The sequence below is a fragment of the Protopterus annectens genome, chromosome 7.part0 (genome assembly GCF_019279795.1).
Source record: "Protopterus annectens isolate FY-2018-M chromosome 7.part0, PAN1.0, whole genome shotgun sequence".
NCBI lineage: Eukaryota > Metazoa > Chordata > Ceratodontiformes > Protopteridae > Protopterus > Protopterus annectens.
Window position 1 is genome coordinate 1,113,497,674 of NC_056739.1, and position 26,906 is coordinate 1,113,524,579.

Sequence of the window (26,906 nt, forward strand, 5' to 3'; positions counted from 1 at the left end):
AGGTGACAAAGAACCAGTTGGGCAAGGTTTGTTTAGCCAAAGGACTGGTGCATGCCAACCTGATTAAAGAAGAAATTATTTCAACCTTAGTCACAGCTCAGACCAGCAACCAGGAGGATAGCAGTCTGGTGATGGGAATTTGCAGCCCTCAGAAACAGGGCAGTTCACCTTTTCCTCAGAAGACTTAAAAATCCATCTTGAGTTAAAGAGGACTAAACTGAAGGCCAAACATTTGCAATTAGAATCAGCAGAGAGACTGCAGTGTTTGGAGGCTGAAGAATAGGAGAAACAGATGGAATTGGAATCAGCAGAGAGACTGTGGTGTTTATAGGCTGATGAAAATGAGAGAATGTGATGTCTGGGGGCTGGAGAAAATGAGAAACAGTGTCAATGTGAGAGGGAGATGCTGATTCTTCACCAGGGTCATGGAGATAACGGGAAAGGGAATAATTGAACCCCCGAAACAATAAAAGTCAGTAAATTTCTTACACAATTTACAGAGGGTGACACTTTTGATAGTTTTATTCTTATATTTGAAAGGGTATGTAAACATTATAATAACATTATAATGCAGAACAAGGGCTCTGGGTAGAGTTCCTGACCCCATTACTCCATTGTAAAACTGTAACTGATGTTTCTAAATTGTCTGATATTGATTGTTTAAACTATATTAAAGAAATGTTTACTTGAATGCTTTAACACCTGAAGCTTCCAGAAAACAATTTTGTGAGCAGAGATGCAAGACAGATGAAGGTGTGTGTGATTACATTGCTGAGTTAAGCACTTATTTTCATAGGTGGGTGAGTGGGTGTCAGATCACCACTTTTGAAGGGCTGGCAGTCCTTTTGGTGAGGGAATAAGCCCTTAGCACTTTGCCTGAGGACATGAGAATCTGGTTGGCAGATTGAGAATGTAACTCTGCATATGAGCTGGGGAAAAAAGGGGATCTCTATTTAGCAAGCAGGGCACCACTGCATAAGAAGGGGATATCCAGTGCTGCACATGGATATAATGGACCCTATGTGGACAGCCTTAAAATCCCCAACAGAGTCCACCAGTAACAGGGGAAACCACTAGTTTGAGTACACAGCCGGTATCAAGGGTTAAATATTTTAAATGTAACCAGTGGGGCCGTGTATCATATAGATGTCCATGGAGGCAAGGTGGGGAACAAAAGGTAGGAAAGCCAGCAAGCGGTAATAACAGTATGTCAGTGGTAAGTTGTCTGGACACCACAGGGATACCAAACTATCTCCAGAGATTATGTCCTATCTTAGTGGATGGAAAACAGGCCACTACATAGAGAGGCACAGTCTCTGACATAACCATTGTGAAACCTGCAGTGGTTAAAGAGGAGAAGTACTTGCTTGGGCAGTCAACTTCAGTCAGAGCTTTAGGAGGGACCCCATTCCAAATGCCTTTGGCCAGGGTTCACCTTGACTGGGAGGGTGGAAAAGGAAGCAAGCAAGTAGGTGTGTTTGAGGATATCCCTGCAGATGTCTTGACAGGGAATGATTTTGATAATGCAGTACCTTATGTGCATGCAGTTACACACAGTCAGGCTAGTGGAGACCCAGACAGACCTCACATCTGAAGCCAGGGCTGGTGAGGTGGCTATTTCAGGGTGGGAGCTACTCTGTAGCAGTGAGCCTGAAAGTGAGCCACTGCTACTGGTAGGTGCTGATGTTCCCTTGGAGAGAGTGACTGCAAGTGCAGAGGTGCGTGATAGTACCCAGGCTGACAGTGAGGCACCTCTGTCAGAGGATACCAGACGTCCTGTGTAAGGGGAGCTGGAAGAGTTACAAAGACAGAGTTATGACAGGCTTAGCTCTCGGAACCTACACTGAGAGGTTTGAGGGAGGTAGAGGGAGACACCTGATTCTGAAAGAAAAGGGGAGTATGTATACTGGAATAAAGGATTACTGTACAGAGAGTGGACCCCTGAGGGAGGGCTAGAGGGTAAGGTAATACAGCAGTTGGTAGTGCCTAGAGCTTACTGTCTGGCACTTCTAGCCATAGTCCATGACATTCGTTTTGCAGGTCATATGGGCATAAAGCATACAAAGAGATGTATTGTGCAGAACTTTTATCGGCCTAGGATTGCAAGGGATGCAACAGGGTACTGCAAGACCTGTGAGCAGTGCCAAAAAGTAGGCAAGGCAGGAGGCAAGGTCAAGATTCCTTTGATGCCCTTGCCTGTGACTGAGGACCCATTTCAGAGGGTAGCTATGCATATTGTGGAGCCTCTAAGTACTCCAAGCTCCACAGGGAAGAAGTATATCCTGGTGGTAGTAGGTTATGCTACTAGATATCCTGAGGCAGTGGCTCTGTCCTCCATCGAGGTAGAGAAGGTGGCAAATGCTTTGTTAAAGATTTTCAGCAGGGTAGGTTTCCAGAGGTAACCACTGACTGACAGAGGTACCAGTTTCATGTTAGACCTGCTAGCTTGTCTGTGGAAGTTCTGTGGGTGAAGCACCAAAAAGCCACCCCTACCATCCCCAGATAAATAGTCTTGTGGAGAGGTTAAAGTCTACACTAAAGACCATGCTACAGGCATTTGCAGACCAGTTTAAGAGATAATGGGACAAATGTTTCCCATATGTTGCTTGTATACAGAGAGGTACCCCAAATTTTTCAACCTTTGAGATGTTGTATGTGTATAGGGTGAGGGGGCCTTTAGATTTGATTCATGATAAGTGGGAGGGTGGGTGTGAATCCCACAAGGAGTCTATTGTAGCATATGTCCTAATCCTCAGGACAAGCATTACGGACCTCATAGGCTTGGACCAGAAGAACCTGGCAGGAGCTCATCAGCAGTAAAAAGTCTGGTGTGACAGGAATGCTCAAGCCTGAGAGTATGCTGTGGGATAGCAGGTTATGGTTCTCATTCCTGTCATACACAATAAGCTGCAGGCAGCTTGTGAGGGACCCTTCAAAGTGGGAAGGAAAATCGGTGGTGTTAACTACATAGTAGAACTACTAAGCAGGAGGCAGGGGAATAAATTGTACCATGTTAACATTATGAAACCTTACTATGATAGGATGGCAAGAGAAGTCTGAGTCTGGGAACTGGTGACTGATCTCCTCAATGAGGCTCAGACTGACACCTCAGTGGAAGGGGTAGCAATGTCTCAGTGGCTATCCCCTACCCAGGTTCAAGAAATCCAAGCAGTATTACAGCAGTTTGGGGGCATGTTCACTGGGAAACCTGGGTGCACCCACCTGGTGCAGCACGTCATGTGGATACAGTACCCCAAAGGCCCATCAAGCAGGCCCCTTACAGGGTGCCTGAATGAGTCAGACATACTCTGAGGGAGGAGATACAGGAAATGTTGGAACTGGGGGTAATCCAGGAGTCCAGCAGTACCTGGGCCTCCTCAGTGGTGCTAGTACCAAAAAAAAGATGACAGCACCAGGTCCTATGTAGACTACAGGAAACTCAATAGTCTCACAGAGTCAGATACTTACCCCATACCTAGGACAAATGAAGCCTTAGTGCAGCTGGGTGGGACTAAGTATCTGACCACTATTGATCTGACCAAGGGCTACTAGCAGGTGCCCTTGACTCCCACTGCTAGAGAAAGGTCAGTCTTTATGACTCTTTTCATATTATACGAGTTCACAAATATGATCTTTGGGATGAAAAATGCCCCAGTGACCTTCCAGAAGCTAGTAGATTGTATCCTACCAGAAGCAGGAGATTATATCCTTGCTTACCTGGATGATATTGCCATTTACAGCCATTCCTGGCATGAACACTTTTAGCATGTAAGGGAGGTCCTAGGCAGACTCAAAGGGCAGGGTTGACCATTAAGCCCAGTAACTGTCAGCTGGGTATGGCAGAGATCTCCTACCATGGACATAGAGTTGGAGTGGTAAGATCAGGCCAGAAACTACCAAAGTGGAAGCCATTCATGTGTGGCCTGCCCCTGTTACCAAAGAGCAGGTGAGGGCACTCTTAGGACAGCGGGATTCTATAGAAAATTTGTTCCCAATTATAGTACAATAGCTGCTCCCCTCACAGACCCGATGAAGAAAAAGAGGCCAGAAAAGGTAGTGTGGACTGCAGCCTGAATGCAGGCATTCCAAAAGCTTAAAGGGGCTTTGGGACAACCCCCTGTGTTAGCCAATCCAGATTACAGCAAAGAATTTGTTGTGCAGGTGGATGCTTTGAACCACAGGGTGGGGGCTGTACTCAGCCAGGTTTCCTCAGAGGGAGAAGACCACCCAGTGCTATATCTCAGCAATAGACTCCAACCTAGGGAGGAATTTTATGCAGCAGTAGAAAAAGAATGTTTAGCCATAGTTTGGGCACTGCAGAAACTTCAACCCCATCTCTATGGAAGGAAATTCACTGTAGTTACAAACCACAATGCCTTAACATGGCTACATTGAGCCACCCAGCAAAATGCCAAGCTGTTAAAGTGAAGTCTAGGGTTGCAGGCATATAATATATGACAGTGCAGCACCATACTGGGGTTAGCAATGCCAATGCAGATGGGATCTCAAAACAGGGTATGGGTTAATGTACTCCCATATAGGCTCATTCCCCTCAAGTAATATTTCTCAGGGGTCACTTGAAAAACTAGCTTGAGTCTTCTAAGGGGGAGAGATGTGATGATGTCAGGTATCAGCAGCTATGCCAGAAGAATTAGGGCAGTGAAGGTGTAACATATGCCAGCACAGCTGGCTGAAATTTTGTAAAAAAATATATGTCATTTGTATATCAAACTGATTTGTACAGATGCCTGGTTGTTGAGGAAGGCCTGAGAAGTAGATTTGCAGGTAAAGCTTTGAAAGTTTGGAGAAGGCCTTAATAGACATAGAAGCCTGCTGCTAGCCCAGCTGCGTGAAGGGTGGTGAGGAAAAGGGTGTGTGACTGTCAAGGCTGATCTTGGCGAAGCTAGAAGTCGAGCTTCAGTCGCTCAGCCGGGCCTCTGGCCTCGGTCGGGTAGGTTGAGAGAGATGTTAGGAGGAAGTTTTTCACCGGTTTCGGTCCGGGGCCCGAGCTTAGCCGTGGCTGATGAGCCTCACCGTGGTTCGAAGCCGTCGGTTCAGCGAAACCACGGTTCCTTTCCCGCTTTTGGCCGCCTAGGTCGGCATTTTATATATGCAAAAGATCCAAAAAAAAAAAATCCAAAATTCCCGACCGACGGCGTCTAGCTCGTGTGTAAGTGAAGAGCACAGGCTAAACAAGCTGATTGAAATGCGTGGTCTGGGCCTAAGCAAGGAAGGCAGTAAGAAAAAAAATCTTGAGAGGTTTATTTCCCACAAGTTAAACAATTATTTACTTTGTCTGACATCCGGCTGAAGAAGAAAGAGAGTCCCCAGGGGTACTTAGCTTTTTCAAGTATTCGGGCTGCAATCTCTGGATCTGACCGACCGGCATTTGCGAACAGCTTCTTGCGTGGCAAGAAAGACTGAGGAAAGTGTGCCAGGACTTAGACTTTGCCGGGCGACCGAAGGGCTGCCTGAGGCAGGACAAATAAAGATACATACACTATTGTAACTGTTTAAATGTATATGTTTTAACAGACAATACTGGAAGACAAGAGATGAGGTTAACCTCAACCTTTGAAAATAGTTTGAAATTAAATTACCTGGCTTAGCCATAAAGATTGTAGCTTACAGATCTCAATACAGCCAGAGAAAAATGGTTTGTACTAGGAAGCTTCCTGCATTGTCATTGTGGTGAACTAATTGCTACTCTGAAAGGGTGGAGGTTTGAAATTGATTTATGACTTTCAGGAGCTGCAGCAGATCTTAGCAAGGCTCTGTGTGTGTGTGTATTATTGACACATATGTACTAAATTTAACCAAGGGGGAAGCAAGAGATGCAGAAGTCAGATGACCAGATGTATGTGATGTCCTTCTGTAATCCATTACTAAAATAATGTTTAATACTAGGTGAGACTGAAGTCTCATTACACTCTATTCTTGGAACCTAACAAAGAAGGATTTCTCACCTACTTCATCTCTCCTTGCTCTAGTAAGTAACCAAGTAACCAGGGGATAATAATTATTTAAATCAGTCAGAAAAATATAGCGAGATGAGTTAAGTATTGTTTTTCTTTAACTGTATGAACCTGTCCATTAATATTTCCTGTGACTGAAACTCTGGTGTTTATTGTACATAAATATTTAGCAGTTTTATATTATTTTATTTATTATTAAATATATTTAAAGTTTTCATTGTAGCTGATCCTTTAGAGAATATTTTAAACTTTTGAGATGACTTATATCCTTTTGGTGACACTGTCGCCACTCCTGGAAACCTTACTACACTGGCCAAACACTATCATTTGTATTAATATTAATTTCACTCAGCATAATTGGTTAGCCTTGTAAGAGGCTTAGAGTACCTGGCTTTGGGGTGTCTGGTGGCAGTGTAACTACCTTATAGTCTGGGCAGAAGGGGATATAGCTAGTAAATCTGTGCCAGCCTTTCCCAGATGTGTGTTTGTGTGTGTGTGTGTGTGTGTGTGTGTGTGTGTGTGTGTGTGTGTGTGTGTGTGTGTGTGTGTGTGTGTGTAAATCAAATCTCATGTGTGTGTATGTCAGTAGGGATAAGAAGCACCAGTTTCACAGAGAGTGTGCTGGAGGACTTGGAATGAGGACTCAACCCTACAGCTGTGTCAGTGGGGATTCTTACTGGGGATCTGGACAGAGATAGAAACCCAGATCCTGGACTCAATGTGTTCCCTGTATGCTCTTAAAGGAAATTGTGCTTGATGCAGAGAGCTGTGTGACATCCAGATAATATCCCACTGAACTGCCACCAAATAATGTGATGTCTCCCACTATCCTAGGTCAGTAACTAAGGAGCTCCTATTCTCTCTACTGACTCCAATGTAAGACTGTCACTTAAACAGGAGTAATATTCCACAGTTTTCCCCTAACATCACAACAGGAACATGCTCTATAATCTGGAACTGGACTATATTCTTCTGTCCACCCCTAATGTAACTCTTTACTATACACTTCAGAGCAATATGCCCCAGTTTAAGACCTCTGATACACTCACACTCAAATAAATTAAATCTCACACATCCAAACACTACTAGGAAAGCCTGACAGAGATTTCCAGCTGTGTCCTTTCCACAAAATAATATGGTAATGCTGCCACCAATCAGAGTGTTTTCATACCCTTTTAAAGGGGTATCCAATTATGAAAATTAGATATTAAAACAAATGATAGCAAATGACCTAAGCAGCCAGGCTTTCGGAGTGGCCTGAGATGTTATCAAGGCAAGTATAAGCACTCTCAAATCCCTAAAGAAAACACTGATTTCCCAACCACAATGTAAGTTAATAAAAATTTAATAATAAGTAAAATGATTAAAAATATAAAACAGTGATTTCCAAAGAACAATCAGAACTCAACCACCAGGAAATGAAATCAATACTGTAGGATAAAAATCCAACATTCAGAAAAACTAACTGATCTAACTGTTGAGTTATAATTTTCTTGTCTGACTAAAGAACACTGTCCCTGATCTAAACTAAATTACTACAACAGAGTAAAGGCAAGCTTACAGTTTATCGTGAGTCCTTTGGGCATCCACTACACAGTACATCTGTAACTGTCACTACTGTAACTGCAACTGACTTCTGGCAACTGACAACTTTCTTCAGCAGGCTCTTTTATAGACTAACCTGTCTGTAACAATTGTTCCAGTTCTAATTTTCATTTCATATTTTGAAAATCAACCAACAGCTGTTTTCTAAAAGATCTTTCCTGCATTTCAGTTTCTGACAGTAACACATAGAAACTCTCAACATTCTGATGACATTATCTGCAGATCACCTGAATCTGAGACAGTTTGCCTTTAGAATCTTTCTTCACAAACATGCCCAGGTAGAACTGTAAAAGGAAACTGTTCAAGTCTTTAAAATATTCTGTACAAACAGATCATAAATCAACATGTAAGAACCTATTTACAGTATCATAGCTATCATATTTGCATACAATACACAGGTCAATCTGAAATTATATACAAAAATTCAGCCAGACATGCAAGCACAAATGACAGTGTCTAATTTCTTCACAAGCTGCATCTGGAATACTGGGTGTATCTATTTTTGTTCCAAGTGAACATCCCTATCCAATGTCAGTGGTGATGATTCAGGCTCATTGATTACTGGCCCAGAGTGGGTATGTCACAATGGAAGACACAGACATATCAAACTATCACCCCATTGCCCTACTTTCTCCCCTAGCTAAAATTATGAAGAAGTGTATCCATAAGCAATTACTCCACCATCTAATTGAAAATAACTTACTTTCCAACTGTCAATATGGTTTCAGACCCTTGCACAGCACTACCACTGCCCTCGTGTCTTTCACTGACTATATTAACAGGAACCAAAACCTGAATAACCTTTCTTCTGCTCTATTCATCGACCTGTCCAAAGCATTTGACATGATAAACCACCAAATTCTCTTAAACATTCTGAAATCTCTGTCATTAGATCCACTTTCCATAAAATGGTTCCAATCCCACCTTGACAACCAACAGCAAGCAGTACTTTGGCAAAACACTTTATCCACCCTTCTACCTGTTACCTTAGGAGTCCTTCAGGGGTCCATACTTGGACCTCTTCTCTTCTCTATATTTATTAATGACCTTCCTCTAGCTATCCCACAAGCCACCTGCATACAGTATGCTGATGACTCAACACTATTATGCTCAGCTACATCATCCAATGACCTTCATGCTCTCACCCAAAAAGTATTCAACATAGTTGAACAATGGTTCTCTCAGCATTGCCTCCTCTTGAACCCTAAAAAAACAAACTCCTCCTCTTCACACCTACTTATAAGTTCTCCCCTCTCCAATTCTCAGTAACATCTACCAATTATTATACCATACTATTATATCTCCTGACTCTACCACCAAACTACTCAGTGTCACCATCGACAATAATCTGAGCTTTGACATCCACATCAATAATACCATAAAGACTGTTAGTAAAAAATTGGTACCCTCTATAGGATAAAACCCTTCCTTTCCCCCACTGCTAAAACTACTATTGCCCACACACATTTGATCTCTACACTCCTTTATGCCTCTCCCATTTTTACTAATCTCTCCAAGAATAACTTCAACAAATTGGAAATGGCTTATAATAATATAGCACGATTTGCTACAGGCAACCCATTCCAAACCCATCATTGCATTAACCTAAAACAGCTAGGATGGTTAGAAATACAACACCTGATTAAATTTCACCAACTCACACTTGCCCACAACATTCTTTATAAACCTTCTAATACTCCAAGTTTATCTACCCTAATCACCCCCTATACAAATCTGAAGTCCTTACGCTCATCTCAAAAACTACTAGTCCACACCACTAAACCTAACAACAGAGCTGGGGATTCTCTTTTCTCTAATTCTGTAGGTAAATCCTGGAATCTTCTCCCTTGTGACCTCTCCTCACTCACCTCATTATCTCTCTTTAAAAATAGACTTAAACTTCTCCTCAAAACTCACTGGCTATGCCCCTGTTTAAAACCAGACTGGTCATCTACCTCTACTAAGTTATCTAACCTATCTAGTGCTTACTAGCTTCTGCTACTTTTTTCCATCATATCATATTTTTCTTATCTACCCCTTTTCTTTTTTTATATCTTTTTACTTTCTCTTCTTAAGTAACTCCTTTGCTACATTAGTACTCACCTAACTTCATTTGTTTACCTCTGACCTAACCTGACTTATGTCTCCATACCTGAAATTTCACTGTTTTATTTCTGTCCTCAATAATATATCCTGTTACAAACTTTGTACCGTTAATTACTTAATACCATTGTTGATGATTTTTATTTCCTTTTTGAAAGTTGCTATTTTTATTAGTATATTGATATTTTTTTCTGTGTTGTTTGAACTAGTACTATTGTATTTAGACCATGTCTTGGAGCTTATCTCCCCAGGCCTCTACTGAAAAAGGACATGTATCCAGCTAGACTAGCCCGGTCAACAAATGTAAAATAAAATAAATAAATAAAATCCCAGACAAAAGCCTCATGTATCCTAGAAATATGCAATCCATTTGCAATAAAGCTGGGAACCATATAATGTTCCCAACAACATAAGCTGAATACCTCTCAACCTCTTTCTTTAAGAAATCTGGACAAAGCCATAAATAATGTGGGGCTAGAGGTCCAACAATAGGGTCAATTTTTAAATATTGCTCTTATAAACTTAAAAAGTTGATAGAACAAGTTTTGCATTAGTGTGTATTTTCTGAAGGGTGTGAAGTCTGAAAATTAAATATTTCCATTATTTTTTTTACTTCACTTCTCAATGATTTGCCAAACAACCAAAAGATTTATGAATAGCAGACCTAAAATTTGAGGCAAAAATCAGGACATTATGTGAAAATCTGGCAGTCTGAGTGCTACATATTTGTGGAATGCTTCTGTGGGATATTACAGCTCCCAAGACGTTTTGGTGCCATTATTGAACCATGTTGCTACAAAGAGATCAAGAGGTACAGATGGGGAAATCTACTTTAACCATAAGGAATGGCACTCAGAAAACTTGTCAGTCTGGGTTTCCCTCACATGTGATAAAAGCAAATTAACTGCACAGTACCTTGGCAATGAGACTGATGCGTATATCTGATAGATGTGTGGCCTAAGATATCTTTTCCAGAATGTTGTTCTGTGTGAATGTCTAGTTTCTGAATATACACTGAGTGAGATAAAATGAATAAAAGTCAACATTAGTCAAGGTAACTGGAAAGTCAATAGCACTGCCTCACACATACATCAAAACATAGGTTTTAGCGATTACGGTTTGCAGCCATGATGTTTAATGACACCATCAGCAATCTAGAGAGAGAAGCTGTAGAGACTTATAATAATGCATGCCTAGTTTGTTTAAGTCTCAGTTCTGGAACTTATGCATTCCTGCTGATGCTCCCACTATGCATGAGAGAAAACTGTACAGACAGGCTCCACAAGTGTCATGCTGCACAATATGATTACAACCAAGCATAGTGGCCTCCTTTTAAAAGCTGTAGAAGCACTAGCACCAGCACCACCACAATACACAGCAGCACCAACTTTCTACAGGGCGACAAAGTTGTTGGGAAAGAAATATCATAAGAGAACATCTGCTAAGCTGTGCATAAAGCTCAAAGATTAACATGATACTGCAAAGGTTTTGTAGTGATGTGACAAGTACAGGGCTCAATGACCAGTGTATGTCCTGTTAATATGTGGTATCAGACATCATCAGCTTTTGAAATCATACAATAAAACTTACTTGTGGCTGAGATGTCATCATCTACCTTCATAACAGGGGACACACATAGCTTTTAGGACTATACATCAAATTTAAATGAACAGTAGGCATAACAATCAGATCCTTATCATCTTCAAGAGGGTTGCTGCCAGTTTGCAGCATGACAAATATATGACTGGGCACAGGTGAGCTCCCACTAGGGGTTTCCTGCTGCTCAGCAGTAATAGTGGTGGCACTGTCACTACCTGAGATGGGATCCAGATGCAGACCATCACGTGTAGCCATGTTGTGATATAAATGAGCTAGACAAGGTATGCAAATGACTAGATATATCCTGCTGCCTTATCTGAGCTTACGTGAGCCTATGTCCATGTTGCAAGTGACAACCCTATATACCCATATCTTGATTGTTGTGGCCAGTGTTTCTCCATGTCATAAACAGCATGCCAGTCACGGTAACTGACAGATGTTTGATAGAACTGTATGTGTCAGCTGTTGCAGGGCCTGAAACATGCCTTGCATCAGTTGTCAATGAGTGCCTCTCAGGAACCAATCAGCTAAACATTTGATGAAATCACTGAGATGCATCTCTTTGGGGTTCAGTCCCTCTCCCCCATCATGGTGCAACCTTAAAGGTAGTTTATATAAGTGAGGGGGGGGGGCTGAAGCTCCCCACACTAGTGGCATTAATGAGCAACCCCCCCAAGATAATGCTTAATTTACAGATTTTACAGGAACTGAGCCATTTTGATGTGTTGACTTATGATGAGCTCCCACAAATCTCATGTTTGTGTATTATCATGTATTGCTTTCTGCATACTTTGTAAGATAGTTTTGGTTTCAAAGCTGACACTTATAATATGTTTAGGTAATCTGTTAGTGAATTCAATATAACAAATATTGATCTGTAAAAGCAGATCAAGTAATCAGGAAACTCACCATCAACATGGTCTGACACCATTTAGCTAGCATTCTGTTTGGCTCCTGTCTCCTCAAGTCTGTAGACAGCCAGATGTCAATTATTATGATACATTGTATTTTATTTTTTTTATTTTATTTTATCATTTCTTAGCTGAGAAGGTGGACTGAACTATGGTCCCTTTTCAGTCAACACCTGGGCAAGGGTAAATATAACATAACATAACATAAATCTCAAGTAGAAAAATCATCCCTGATCAGCATTAGTAAGAAATTGAAGGCCCTCATCAAGTCAACTAAAGCTAATTTTGAAAAGAAAGTTGCCAAGGATGCCAAGGATAACCATAAGACCTTCTATGGCTACATCAAAATCCTAAATGGCAACGCTCAGGTCTGTTCTGAGCTAGTACAAAATGGCACAAAATACACTGACCCTTCTGACATTGCCAACATCTTGGCTGACAGGTTCAGTGCAAATTCCCCACCACCACCACCACCTACAGGGCCTATTACCATTCTAGGGGATTGTGTAAGTTCAAGTATTACTGATACATTGGTTAACAAGGCTCTATCTAAAGCTAAAAACACTGCCTCCATGGGACCAGATGGTGTCCCAGGCTGTGTCATACATGAGCTCCAAAAGGAATTAACCCTGCATCTTAATACCCTGTTCAGTCTCAGCCTCTCCACAGGATATGTGCCCATAGAATGGCGCACGGCAATGTTGGTCCTGCTACACAAGGGTGGGGCCACAACTGACCCTGGGAACTACCGACCAATAAGCCTGACCAGTCTGATCTGTAAGGCTATGGAGCGAATCATTATGGAACTCATAAATGGAGAGATTGGGAACCTCCAGTCGCTGGACCCCACACAGTTCAGCTTCGTCAAGGGCAGATCATGCCTCCTGAACCTGATGGATTTCTTTGAGACAGTTACTCAGGCTATAGATAAGGGAAAGGAGGTACACATGGCTTACCTTGACCTTGCTAAAGCATTTGACACCATTCCCCATTCAGGTATTATTGATAAGCTCACCAGCCTGGGCATAAACCCTTATGTCACAAGATGGATTGCAAACTGGCTCTCAGACAGATCCCATAAAGTAAGAGTAGCGGGATCTATGTCTGAATCCAGACCAGTAACGAGTGGTGTGCCTCAGGGCTCTGTCCTGGGGCCCCTCCTGTTTGGCATATACTTCTCAGAAGTACAGGCAAGCACGGAAGGGCTGTGGCTGACTAAGTTTGCAGATGACTGCAAACTGGGTGCTATAATAGAGTCTCCGGCCGACATGGAGATCCTCCAGAATGGCCTAAATGAGACTGATGCATGGTGTCAAAGCCATGGTCTCAAGCTAAATCCAAAAAAATGCGTAGTAATCCCTTTTGGAAAAAACAGAGTACCCACAAACTACAACACAGGAGGAAATCCCCTGAAATCTGAAGAAGAAATAAGGGATCTAGGGACCCAAGTAGATAGTCAGCTTTCCTTTGATAACCATGATGGCAAAGTGGTTAGAAAATCCTTCTATGTGACCCATCTGATCACAAAAGGGTTCGCATCAAGATCTAAGGATGTAATGGTGCCCCTCTACTCTTCCCTCATCAGACCCATTATTGAGTACAATGCACCAATTAGAATGCACCTGGCTAGACATCTCCAGCAGCTGGAGAGACCACAAAGGTACCTAACCAAGAGGATTACTGGCCTCAAATAGTTGCCCTATGCAGCACTATTGAAAAAGCTAAGACTGTTCTCTGTTGCATACCACTTTCTCAGAGGCGATCTCTGTCTAATGTACAGAGCCATGTCCAACCCAGAATTGTTGAACATGCTCCATCTTAGCAAAACCAAATCTACTCGAGCTACACGCTCTAGGGATATAAACCTCAACACAACAATGAATAGAACATGCTGGAGGGATAGATTCCCTTCGCAGAGACTTCCCTTACTATGGAACAGGGTCCTGATCTACATAAGACAGAGCTCCTCACTATCACTCTTCAAGAGGAACCTTGATGAGTGGATGGGTAACAGAAAGTTCACACCAGGGATCACACCAACAGCACTACTAGATAGGGGCCAAGGGTACTAGCTGCTAGTACAAGGGTCTAGGGAACTACTAAAGGGGTGGTGAATACCGCACAATGTGGCTGGGCTAATATATGCCTTCAGGCAGATAGCCCAGTACCAACCTATGAACCTATGAACCTATAACCTGAGACATACCTCCTTGGACTACATGAAAATAGACATGGAGGAGCTCTCCGATCTTGTAGTCCAGTCAGGTATGACCCTAGCCCTGAGTAGCATCCTGCCATCACCCAGAATGATACCACAGTACAAGGACAAAATGATTGACTTCAACAATTGGCTAAGCTTCTGGTGTCATTCTAAGGGGATCCAGTATCTGTCTGCCTGGGATGGCATGATCGACAAACCATGATGCTTTGCCAGAGATGGCCTACACCTGCCGCCCTTGGGATTCCGGATACCGGCTAAGGCTCTTGCCACCCCTATATTGCCTTTTTTAGGCAAGATTCAAATGACAAATTCACCACCATAACAGGTACAAGCAAGCAAAATCTGAGGGTAATGCTACTTAATGCTAAAAGTCTAAACCTCAAAATGCCCTCACTCGAAGCACTCCTTAAAATGGAGAACATCGACATCTGTGCAGTGACAGAGACCTGGTTGAAGGCTCCAAAGAGCACCCCTGCATTACCAGGCTATAATTCATACCACACCTTTCGGCCACCTAACCTGGACTGAAGCACTAAAGGCGGAGGCGTGTCCATATTCATTAAGGATATCCACACCTCCAGGGTAGTTGCTCAGCATAATGCATCCGAGATTATCCAAGTGCAACTAACTCTGGGCAAGACCACAATCCAAATTGTAGCTTTCTACAGGTCCTCCACCATGACCCAGGATTCCTAATCCTCATTTCTTGATACATTGGAAAATATTAGGGTACAACCTAACACCCTAATAATGGGCGATTTCAACTACCCCACCATTAACTGGGAAAAGGACTCATGTACCAACTCTTGTGCTCAACGTTTTCGGAATTCATAAATTTCAATGGCTTGGATCAACTTATCCACACCCCCACCAGGGGCAGCAATATCCTAGACCTTGTCATTACCAAGATGGGCAACACCAGAGGTCAATTCCACACCAGAGGTCAATTCCTCGTTAGTCAGATACGACCACAAGCAAATCACCCTAGACATCCACATCCCCCCACCCCCCAATTAGGAAAACCACCGTAAAAAATTTCTCCAAAGCCAACTTCATGCTTCTTAAGACAGAAGTGGCAAACTTCACGACACCCATGCTGATGGACAATAGAGGTATGACTGCTGAATCCTATACAATTGCACTTTATAAGCACTTACACGAGTGCATGGATCATGCAATCCCTAACACTACCAAGATGCTATCCTTCAAAAAAAGGAAGCCAATCTGGTGGTCCCCTGCCATAAACAAACTCTACAACAGAAGAAAGAAACTGTTGCAAAAAAGAGTAAAATCCCATGATTGAAGGAACTCTGTGGTCAGCCTCAGTAAGAAGTTGAGATCCCTCATAAAATCCTCCAAAGCTAGTTATGAAAACAAAATTGCCACTGATTCTAAAGACAACCACAAAGCATTCTATAGCTATGTCAAGAATCTCAATGGCAACACTCAGATCTGCTCTGAGTTACAGCACAATGGCACTAAATATACAGAACCAACTGATATTGCCAACATCCTGGCAGATAGGTTCAGTGCTAACTTTACCCCTCTCTTATCCCCTAAAGGGCCCATCTCTATATGGGAAGAACACAAAGTTCCTGTAATCACGGCTGCACAGGTAAAAAACACACTCTCCAAAGTCAAGAACACAGTATCCATGGGACCTGACAACATCCCAGGCTGCATTCTACATGAACTACAGAACGAACTGGCACCCCACCTAAGTACCATGTTTAATCATAGCCTCACCTCAGGTCTTGTGCCCACTGAATGTCACACAGCAATGGTTATCCCACTCCAAAAAGGGGGAGCTACCATGGACCCCAGGAACTACCATCTCATTAGCCTGATGAGCCTGGTCTGCAAGGCTATGGAATGTATTATCATGGAACTTATAAACAATGACACTGATAATCTCCAAACTCTGGACCCTTCCCAGTTCGGGTTTATAAAAGGCAGGTCATGTCTCCTAAACTTGATAGACTTCTTTGAAGCGGTCACCAAAGCCGTAGATGAAGGTAAGGTGGTTCACACAGCCTATCTAGATCTCGCCAAGGCTTTCGACACCATCCCCCACTCTGGAATTATAGATAAACTCATTAAACAAGGTATAAATCCCTATGTCATAAGATGGATTGCCAACTGGCTCACTGACAGAACCCACACTGTGGAAGCAGAAGACTCTATATCCAACTTCAGACCAGTGACAAGTGGAGTACCACAGGGTTCAGTCCTGGGTCCTCTCCTGTTTGGTATCTACTTCTCTGAAGTACAGGCTAACACAAAAGGTCTTTGGCTAACAAAGTTCACAGATGACTACAAACTAGGAGCCATAATCAAAACTCCTAACCATGTGGACATCCTGAAAAAGGGCCTCACTGAGACAGATGCCTGGTGTCAAAGCTATGGCCTCAAGCTCAATGCCAAAAAGTGCATTGTCATCCCTTTTGTTAAAAACTCTGTACTCATGAACTACCACATAGGCGGTAGTCTACTTAACACTGAAAGTGTGAAAAGAGACCTAGGGACACAGGTGGACAGTAGTTTCTCCTTTGATAATCACATTGCCACAGTAATCAGGACATCCTTCTACGTGGCACACCACATCACAAAAGGTTTCTCATTCAGGAAAAAAGAGGTCATTGTTCCCCTCTACTCATCACTCATTAGACCCATTATAGAATACAATGCCCCTTTTGGTATGTACCTCACAAGACATCTACAACAACTGGAAAGGCCACAGAAATACCTCACAAAGAGGATTACCGGCCTCAAACCGATGCCCTTTGCAGACCGTCTCAAAAAACTCCAGCTTTACTCTGTCACATATCGTCTACTCAGAGGTGATCTCTGCCTAACATATAAAGCTATGTGAAACCCAGAGCTGTTGGACATGCTCCACTTAAAGAAATCCCAATCCCTCCAAGCTACATGCTCTAGGGACCTAAACCTTGTCACCACAATAAACAGAACAAGCTGGAGGGATAGATTCCTGTCCCAAAGACTTCCCATACTCTGGAACAAACTACCTATCTTTATCAAATAAAGCTCCTCATTAGCACTCTTCAAGAAAAATCTTGATGATTGGATGGGAGATAGGAAATTCACCCTGGGGATCAGTTCTGTGGCTCTGCTTGACAGGGGCACAGGAAAATAATTTTCTTGGGTGGCAAAAGCCAGGGTACCATTTGGCTAGGCTTATACAGGCCCTAGGGCCAATAGCCTAGTACCTACCTATGAACCTATGAACCTATATATAGATTATTTAGTGTCACCATTCAACTAGCACATTATGAGAGATTGTAGAACTGAAGTTCCCAGAGAAAACCTACACAGACACAGAATGAAAATGCAAACTCCACACAAACAGTGACTTGATATCAGGATTGAAATCCAGACCTTAGAGCTGTAGGACAGAGATCTTTTCATTGATGCACTGTGTTGCTTTATATCCTAGATGGGGTATAGAAATAGACATCCTAAAATAAAATTCTATAAGGCTCATACATTTAAGTGCATTCTCTTAGCTATGTGGGGGGTCATTCAAAGCAGTAAAAAAGCAGCTCCCTCAGTATCTTTAAAGTACCGGTAGAAAACTAAGTTGTTTTGGAACACCGAATGGCACAGCTTGGAAAGTTAACATCCTACTGGACATTTCAAAAACATATGAATACATCACAATATATGTAGCAGAATGTAATACATAATTAGATTTCTTAAAAGTACACAAAACTTCTCAATTAGCAGCACAAAAACTGGATGGGCTCAGAGGTAGATTGGCTTGAGCAGCTGATGTTGGCTCACCCCTCCTGGGGAAGGTAGGTGGCCTGACTCACCACACAAGCAGCATCTGCTAGAGAGTAGACAAAAATCTCAGCCACTGCTTAATCAGGTATGATATGTGTGACAGCAGGCACATCATTCCCCTCATCCAGGAAGCCACTATGAGTCTGCCATCTGCCTTTAAAGAAGGGTTAGGAAAGATGGTGTGAGTTCTTCTATAGAACTGGTAAACTGTCCCACACTCTAATGTCTCACATCCAAAGGAATAAATGAGCTGATCAGATCCCCCAATGGGAATGAATGAGCCAAGACACCCTTGCTTAGTTTGGGCATATCAGTTTCTCACTCCTGGTGGAATAAAGGAATCAATGAGACACAGGTAGAGAACCACTTGGAATGTCTTGTGGAAGACACAGAAAAGTGTGCAAAACTTGCCTTAGCACAGTACAATTTTCCTAAAGAATTTGTAGCCAAGATGCAATTATTTTATAAATCCCTACTTGCTTCAGTTTGCATCAATGGTTATCAATTAGAATGCTTCAAACTCTCAAGGGGCAAGAGACAGGGTTGCCCTCTTTCACCACTGTTATTTTTGTTGGTACTGAAATTTTAGCCTCCTTTCTGGATAAGGATGCAGTGAACTTTCCATTAAGCAACAGTTTTCAAAGACCTATTTTATCATTCCAGTTTGCAGATGATGGGGTAATACGAATCAGAGATCCAGTGAGTGCCATACCTTAGGTGTTAAAATTACTAGAGGAGTTTGCAATGATGTCAGGATTAAATTTGAATTTACCCAAGACAGTGTTATTTCCCATAAACAATGGGTGTAGAACAGGCCAGGGCAGTTGTGTTACTTTGTAAAATAGAAATGGTAAAGCAATGCAAACATTTAGGTATTAATATGGTGTACCCTATGAAAAATATACCTAATAGGAAGTGTAAACTATTATATGAGAATGTAAAAGAAAGAAATACATGGATGGCAGACCCTACATTTGTCTGTCTTGCATGCGGTGCAGGCAATTAAAATGGTGCTTTTGCCTAAGATTCCCTTTTACTTCACCATCTGCTCAATATGGTGAAAACAAGTTGGTTCAGGAAAATACAAAAGCTTTTCTTGGGCATGTTTTGGGGTAAGTTACTTGCTACGGTTAATCTTAAAACTCTGATGCTACCTAAAAGATAAGGAGGCTTAGCAGCTTTCAACTTACTAGCCTATGGAAAGTTTGTTCTTGGTTGGCAGTTTTTGAGAGTGAGAACCTTTTATAGACCACTATGGTTCTGGATGGAGTTGGAGGTAGTATATCACCATACCATGTTGGGAGTAGAAAAAGATTCAAAGAGGGTGTGGGATCCAGGAGGATTAGAAGAATGGCTGTTAAGGCATAACTCTCATTTATATGAGACACCAAATGGAGCGGGTTGGAATATGGTGTCATCAATTCTCCAATTTTATAGCAAAACTGGACTACAGCTAATATTACTTTTGTAGGACAGGATCAGAAAGTGAAATTTGTATAGTTAAATAAGTTTGGAGGCCTGTACTGCTGGCAGTATTTATAAACGTCATCTAAGATAAAGGTTTTATATAAGGCATTTGACAATATTTATTTAAAATATGATCCATTGGAACCTTTCAGTTAAAATTGAATATCCTCAATTATGGAGATATAAGCTTTCAAGTTTGTATTCATTTTTAACACTTTTATTGAATTATCACTTAAACCATAGGCACATATACGTTTATATACATGAAAAAAAAATCATATTAACATGTTCCCAGGTGCATACATTATATATCACTTATGTTATTTTGTATAACTATCACAGTCCAACATTACATACATTGCCCACTTCCTACCTTCCCTTAAACCTCACTCCTTCTACAGATTATTATTGTGCATGTATTGTTCCCATAATTTCCATTTATTTTCTATGTAATTTGCTCCTACCCTTTTCTGAAGATCCTGCTTCTGGTTCTTTTATCTCTGTTATGATACTCATTGCTTAAAATACAGTTGGTTTAGACTTTCATTTCCATTTTCTACTAATTGCTTTTTTGGCAGCCATGAGAATTAACTTTAACAAAGGCAATTGACATCCTGGGTCACAACTCAAAAGAACCATTTTCTTAGCTACACCCATTTACTCACCCAATATTTCTAACAGAGTACTCTGCAAGGAATCTTTGAAGTCAGCCAACTCATTATACTCCCAAAACCTATATTCCTAATTAACTCTTTCTTCCTTATCACACCTCCAACATTTGCCATTTACCTGAGGAGAAATTATCTGGTATCTGATTGAGGTATAAAAAATGCCTAGTCAAACACTTCCAAACAATAATCCTAAATCTTCTAGACATTTTGCATATACTTGGGAGCCATACATATGTTCTCCCATTGTTTTATTGCAAATTGCTTAGCCAATCTCTATTCATAATCTTTTCCAACTTCCTCAGATTGATTCCCATAGTCAGCGTGAAATATTTTATATGCTTTACTTATTTTTCCTCTATTAACAGCAGCTTCTGTTCTAACTTCAACTAAAAACTCTATCAGAGCAGGTATTTAACTTAGGATACCCCTAGACCTTTCTCTTTGCCCATACTCTAATATCAATTAGTCTCTAGCCTGCAATCCAAATGTCTTCTTGGCCTCTTCCCATTCGATTACCTTTTCCTGTCAAGTTATTTGCTCCCAATACCTTGGTTACTTTGCCAGTTTCCTCCAGAAAATTCCAGCTCCCTCTTGCCTATTCACTGTGCTCCTAATTGCAGTCATCCCTATCAGCAAAATCTCCTCTCCCCATTCTTGTTCTGGCTTAGTTTTCAGAATACATTTTGCTACTTTACAAATATAATATTCTATATGGCTGTTGTTATTCTCTTATCTTAAATAATGATGTCACATCTGCCATAGCTCTGTGTGTGTGTGTGTGTGTGTGTGTGTGTGTGTGTGTGTGTGTGTGTGTGTGTGCTAAAATATTTCAAGTTTATAGTGCATCATTTGTTAGCTATTTAAACAGGAAAGGAAAACAGTTCTGTTCTGTTTCATTTTTTTTTTTTTGCTTGTGTTTGGTGGTCATTGAAAAGGATAACATTTAACCAAAAGTAAGGATTTTTTTAAGTCTGCAGCCTGTTGTTAAGTCAAAGTGACAGCAGCTTAAGGCAAAAGTGCAGATCTGATTTTTTTTTTGAGACTAACTATCCCCAGATGCAATTATTTGAGGCAGAGTAACAGTCTGAATTTTTTTCAGTATGCCAGACCCATGTGGTCAGGTCAAGAAAATTGCATCTAAAATATCTAAAAGCTCAAAATAGTCTCAGAGTGCTATTAAAAATGTAGAAACATCAAACCATGATGAAATTAATATGTGTTGTCCTTAAGGATCTGCATCCAAAATCTCACTCACTCCTTATTTCTTGAATTTCTCCCAGTTTCATAATCATCCCTTTCTACTATGAATTACAGCTTTCTGCTTGTTTTACGTATATGAGCCTTAAATGTGCAGCTCTAAAATATCCCTTCAAATAAGGTAATCCTAAACCACCTTCTCTATTGGAAGGATCAACTTATCCTACATGACCCTTGCCCTCGCCCATCCCAGTTAAATTCCTTCAAGATTTTTATTAATTATTGTTTCTCCTCTGATTGATAAAAATACACCTGACAAATATATAAAATTGAAGGGACTAAACACATTTTCACTGCTTGTATCTTGCTATCCATATCCATAAACAAGAGCTTCCAGTTTCTCAGTTTTTGTATTATCTTTTATTTTATTTGTGCTCACTTATCCTTAGCTGCCATAACAGAGGTATTTTTAATTATATTGTGTCTCAATAAATATGGTTATTGCTAAACCAATTTATGTGTGGGTACAACACATATAGCTATAGCCTTTGCTTTATCTTCACTAATTTTATATCCAGAAAGGACTTAAAACTGTCTCAAAATGTTCCATAACAATGAGATATCCTTTACTAGTTTTATCAGGTACAAAATAATATTGTCAGCAAATAAAGCTAAGTTTTCTTGATTACCATAAAAACTATAGCCTTGAGTTTCTGAGTCCCTTATTTTCTTTGCTAATGGCTCTAAATATAAAGCAAATATCAAAGGGGAAAAAGGACACCCCTGCCTGGTTCCAATGTTTAGACACAACTTATCAGAAAGGAACTCTCCCACTTTAATTCATGCCTCCGATCCCCCATATATCCTCCTGATTAACCTTATAATTGCATCAGAGAATACAAATGCTTTCATTGTCCTACTCATAGAAATCACAGCTTACTCTGTTGAATGCTTTCTCTGCATCAAGACCCATCAGCAACAGTGGCAATTTCTTACATTCTGCTTTTCTCTCAATCATTACCGTTCTATTAATGTGAAATGTTTGCCTCCTTAACACAAAACCACACTGATCTATAAATATGAAATTTGGTAGCACCTTTGCCCTTCTTTTAGCTATTATAAACATAAACACTTTACAATCATAGTTTAAAATTGAAATGGGTTTATATGAAGCAGGGCCTGATGGGTCTTTGCCATCTTTAGGTATTACAGCCATCACAGCTTTCTTCCAGTATGTAGGTGCTTCCCTTGCTTTTAAAATACTATTAAATAAAACCTTCCAGACCTTTATCATTTTCTTCCCTCCTAGCTTCCAAATTTCCACAGGAATACCATCTGCTTCTGGAGACTTCCCTGCTTACTTGCTTCTCAAACAGTCTGGAAATATAGTGCTGATAAGTATATTTTTGGTACTTTTTAACTTTTCAGAGTTCTGCACTGTCCTAATTTTGCTTGACTGAATTATTTATATATCTGCTGGCATTGTTTTCTGTTTTCTGATCTGTTCTGAAACTGGTTTTCTACCTCCCCCCAACCTATTTTTGTGATGTTGTTATAGTTGGTGGCTTTGCAGTTGCCCACCCATACTGTAGATTTGATCTGGGACACTCCTCCCAGGCTAGTGTCATTAGCTCATTCTACCTAATACAGAGAGAACATTTGAGAAGGCCAACCCACTTAGGCTCTTAACCTTGAATTATCTTCTGCTCCACCTTTCTCATTTCCACTTAAAAAAATGTTGCTAGAATCTCCTTGTATTCTGACTGAGTGTGCTTCTCAGCTGATAAGTATATTTTTTGGCACTTTTTAACTGTTCAGAGTTGAATAAAACAACAATTGAATTCAGTTCAGAATACATTTTGAATAAATTGCAATTATTTAAACTGTATTTGCTTTAATACTGCTATACAGTCAAGTGTGCTAGCTTGCACTGTACTTGAATCATTTTTAGTGCTGTTTTAGCTGCTTTTCTGTAAAAAAAATTCTAAGCTTGTTTCCTGCCTTTCCTGTAACTAGTCTAGTCCAGATACAGATTTGCTGTATCCAAGACTGTTTGTAAGCTTCTGAGCCCCCCCCCCAAGCCTTTCTGTGTTGGAGGGAAACCTTCTAGCTTATCAGTGGGACTAGTAAGCAATAGGTAGCCTATCTACCACAAGAGGAGTGGTTTCTGGCCCAGATATTGTAGTTTATTGGCCATATGGGCAGTTTTTTCATCTCTTTCAATGTTCTGGTTTAAAAGCCTGCATTTGCGCTTCTTTGCCACCTTTCCTATAACTAGTCTAGTCCAGGTACAGATTTGCTATATACAGGACTGTTTGCAAGGCTCTGAGCCCTCCAAGCCTTTCTGTGTTGGAGGGAAGCCTTCTAGATTGTCATTGGGAGTGGTAAGCACTAGGTAGCCTATCTACCACAAGAAGAGTGGATTCTGGCACAGAAGTTGTAGTTTATTGGCTGTTTGGGCAGTTTTTCCATCTCTTTCAACTTTCTGGTTTAAAAGCCCACATTTGCACTTCTTTCCCACCTTTCCTTTAACTAGTCTATTCCAGATACAGAATTGCTGTATCCACTACTGTTTGCAAGCTTCTGAGTCATGCTAAAGTCTGCTCTTCAATTTTTCCCTTAGATCTGCTAGTTATCTCCTCTCCTGCACTTTTACTAGCTTATAGTCTAGCACTTTACCAGACTCCTTGTAGCAATTATTGTGGCACACAAAAGTGCTACCAGCACTAAAAGTTCTACAAGGAAACAGCTCCAGTGCTTAGTATTAATGCCAACCCCTCCAGGCATGTCTAAAGGCAGTTCTCTGTGCTTTCTCCTATTAACCTGGTGAACTTGGGCATCCTGAGGCAATGTAGCAATTGCCTCATGTACACTGACAACCCTCTCCTCTTACCTCCCAACACTCAGACTTCTAAGAGATGCACTTATATATCCAAATTGGAAGCCATACACTCTCCAGCCAAGACTGGAAAAGCTAGTCAAGAGGAGAAGGTCAACACTTGCACCACATCACATGGAACACATAGCCCTCCAGAACACACAGCAGCACTGCCTTCAAATAAAACTACAAACCACACAACCAGCTCCGCGGAGACTGTCAATAAAAATCTACCCAAACGACAGAGGCCTCCAAGGCAGAAACTCACTCAACCACCACAACACAACACTAATCACGAGGCACATAACTCTCCTAAACACTGTGCCACTCAGCCAAAGCCCTTAAGGCAAAACAGCATGCTCAACACACTAGTCATAGGGGACTCGATAGTGAGGCACACTGATGTCCTACTCACTAGGTTGAATAATGAGAAAGTAGCAGTCAACTCCCTGTCAGGCACCAGGATCTGCCACATAACACATGCACTCGGGTCCCTCAAAAACATGTGCAAATATGACTCTATCATTTTACATGTGGGTGTGAATGACCTGAGAAGCACCTCCCTGGACCACATGAAAAGAGGCATGGAGGAGCTCTCATATTATGTAGCCCAGGCGGGTATGACCCTAGCCCTGTGCAGCATCCTACCATCACCCAGCATGATACCACAGTACAAGCAGGAAATGATTGACTTCAACAATTGCCTAAGTTTCTGGTGTCATTCTAAGGGGATTCAGTATCTGTCTGCCTGGGATGACATGATGCACACACCTCCGGACTGGTAGCTCAACATAACGCATTTTCAGGAGAACCTAACATTGGGTAAGACAGCAATTCAGATTGTAGCCTGCTATAGGTCCCCAACAATGTCCCAAGAGTCGCACTCCATGTTCCTAAGAACCCTGGAGAATTTTAGGGTCCAACCTAACATTCTCATACTGGGCAACTTCAACTACCCCTCAATTAACTGGAAAAACTGCTCATGTACCCAATACATTTGCCCAACGTTTCCTGGAATTCAATAATTTCAATGCCCTGGACCAGCTTGTTCTTACCCCCCCCCCCACTAGAGGTAGCAGCATCCTTGACATGGTCATTACTAACATGGGTGATCATTGCTCTACACCAATAGTGAATTCCTCCCTGGTTAGATCTGACCACCACAAACTAATCACCTTGGAAATCCACATCCCTCCCATTCCCCTCCCAGCAAAGGTAACCACCATGAAAAACTTCTCCAAAGCTAACTTTGGGCTCCTAAAAACAGGGGTGGCTAACTTCATGGCACCCATGCAAATAGAAAATAGTTGCATGACTGCTGAATCATACACCAGTTCACTGTACAAACACGTACACAGATGCATGGATTTCACCATACCCAATAGAACCAAGATGCTCTCCTCCAAAAAAAGGAAGCCAATCTGGTGGTCCCCTGCCATAAATAAACTCTACAATAGAAGGATGAAAGTGATGTGGAATAAGGTGAATTCCCAAGACTGGAAGAACTCCCTTATCAGCCTCAACAAAAAATTGAGATCCCTCATCAAATCTTCTAAAGCTAGCTATAAAAACAGTATTGCAGCAGATAGTAAAGACAACTACAAGGCCTTCTAAAGTTATGTAAAGTATCTCCACGGCACTACCCAAATTTGCTCTGAGCTACTGCACAATAGTACCTCCTATACTGAGCCAACAGATATTGCCAATATACTGGCCAACAGATTCAGTGCCAAGTTTACCCCCCCCAAAGGACCAATCACAATACCAGCAGATTACTAGGCACCGCGTTTTACTGTTGCACAGGTTAAAACAGCACTGCCCAAGGCCAGGAATACAGCTTCTATGGGACCAGGAAATATCCCTGGCTGTGTTCTACATGAACTACAGAGTGAGCTGGCACCTCACATGTGTGCCCTGTTCAATCACAGCCTCACCTCAGGCTTTGTCCCTACTGAATGGTGCACTGCTACACACACCCTCTCCACAAAGGAGGAGTGACTACAGACTCTGGGAAGTATTGCCCCATTAGGCTGATGAGTCTGATATGCGAAGCTATGGAACCCATCATCATGGACCTAATAAACAAGGATATAGGGAATCTCCAAACTCTGGACCCCACACAGTTTGGTTTTGTGAAGGGTAGATTATGTCAACTTGGTCGACTTCTTTAAGTCAGTCACCAGAGCTGTGGATGAAGGCAAGGTGGTTCATACAGCCTACCTTGATCTGGCCAAGGCCTTTGATACCATTTCCCACTCAGGAATCATAGAAAAACTCACTAAGATAGGCATAAACCCCTATATCACTAGGTGGGTTGCAAACTGGCTCACAGATAGAACCCACAGTATAAAAGCAGATGACTCAAAGTCAGACTGCCAACCAGTCACCAGTGGTGTCCCACAGGGTTTGGCCTCTCCTATTTGGTATCTACTTCTCTGAAGTCCAGAACAACATGAAGGGACTCTGGCTGACAAA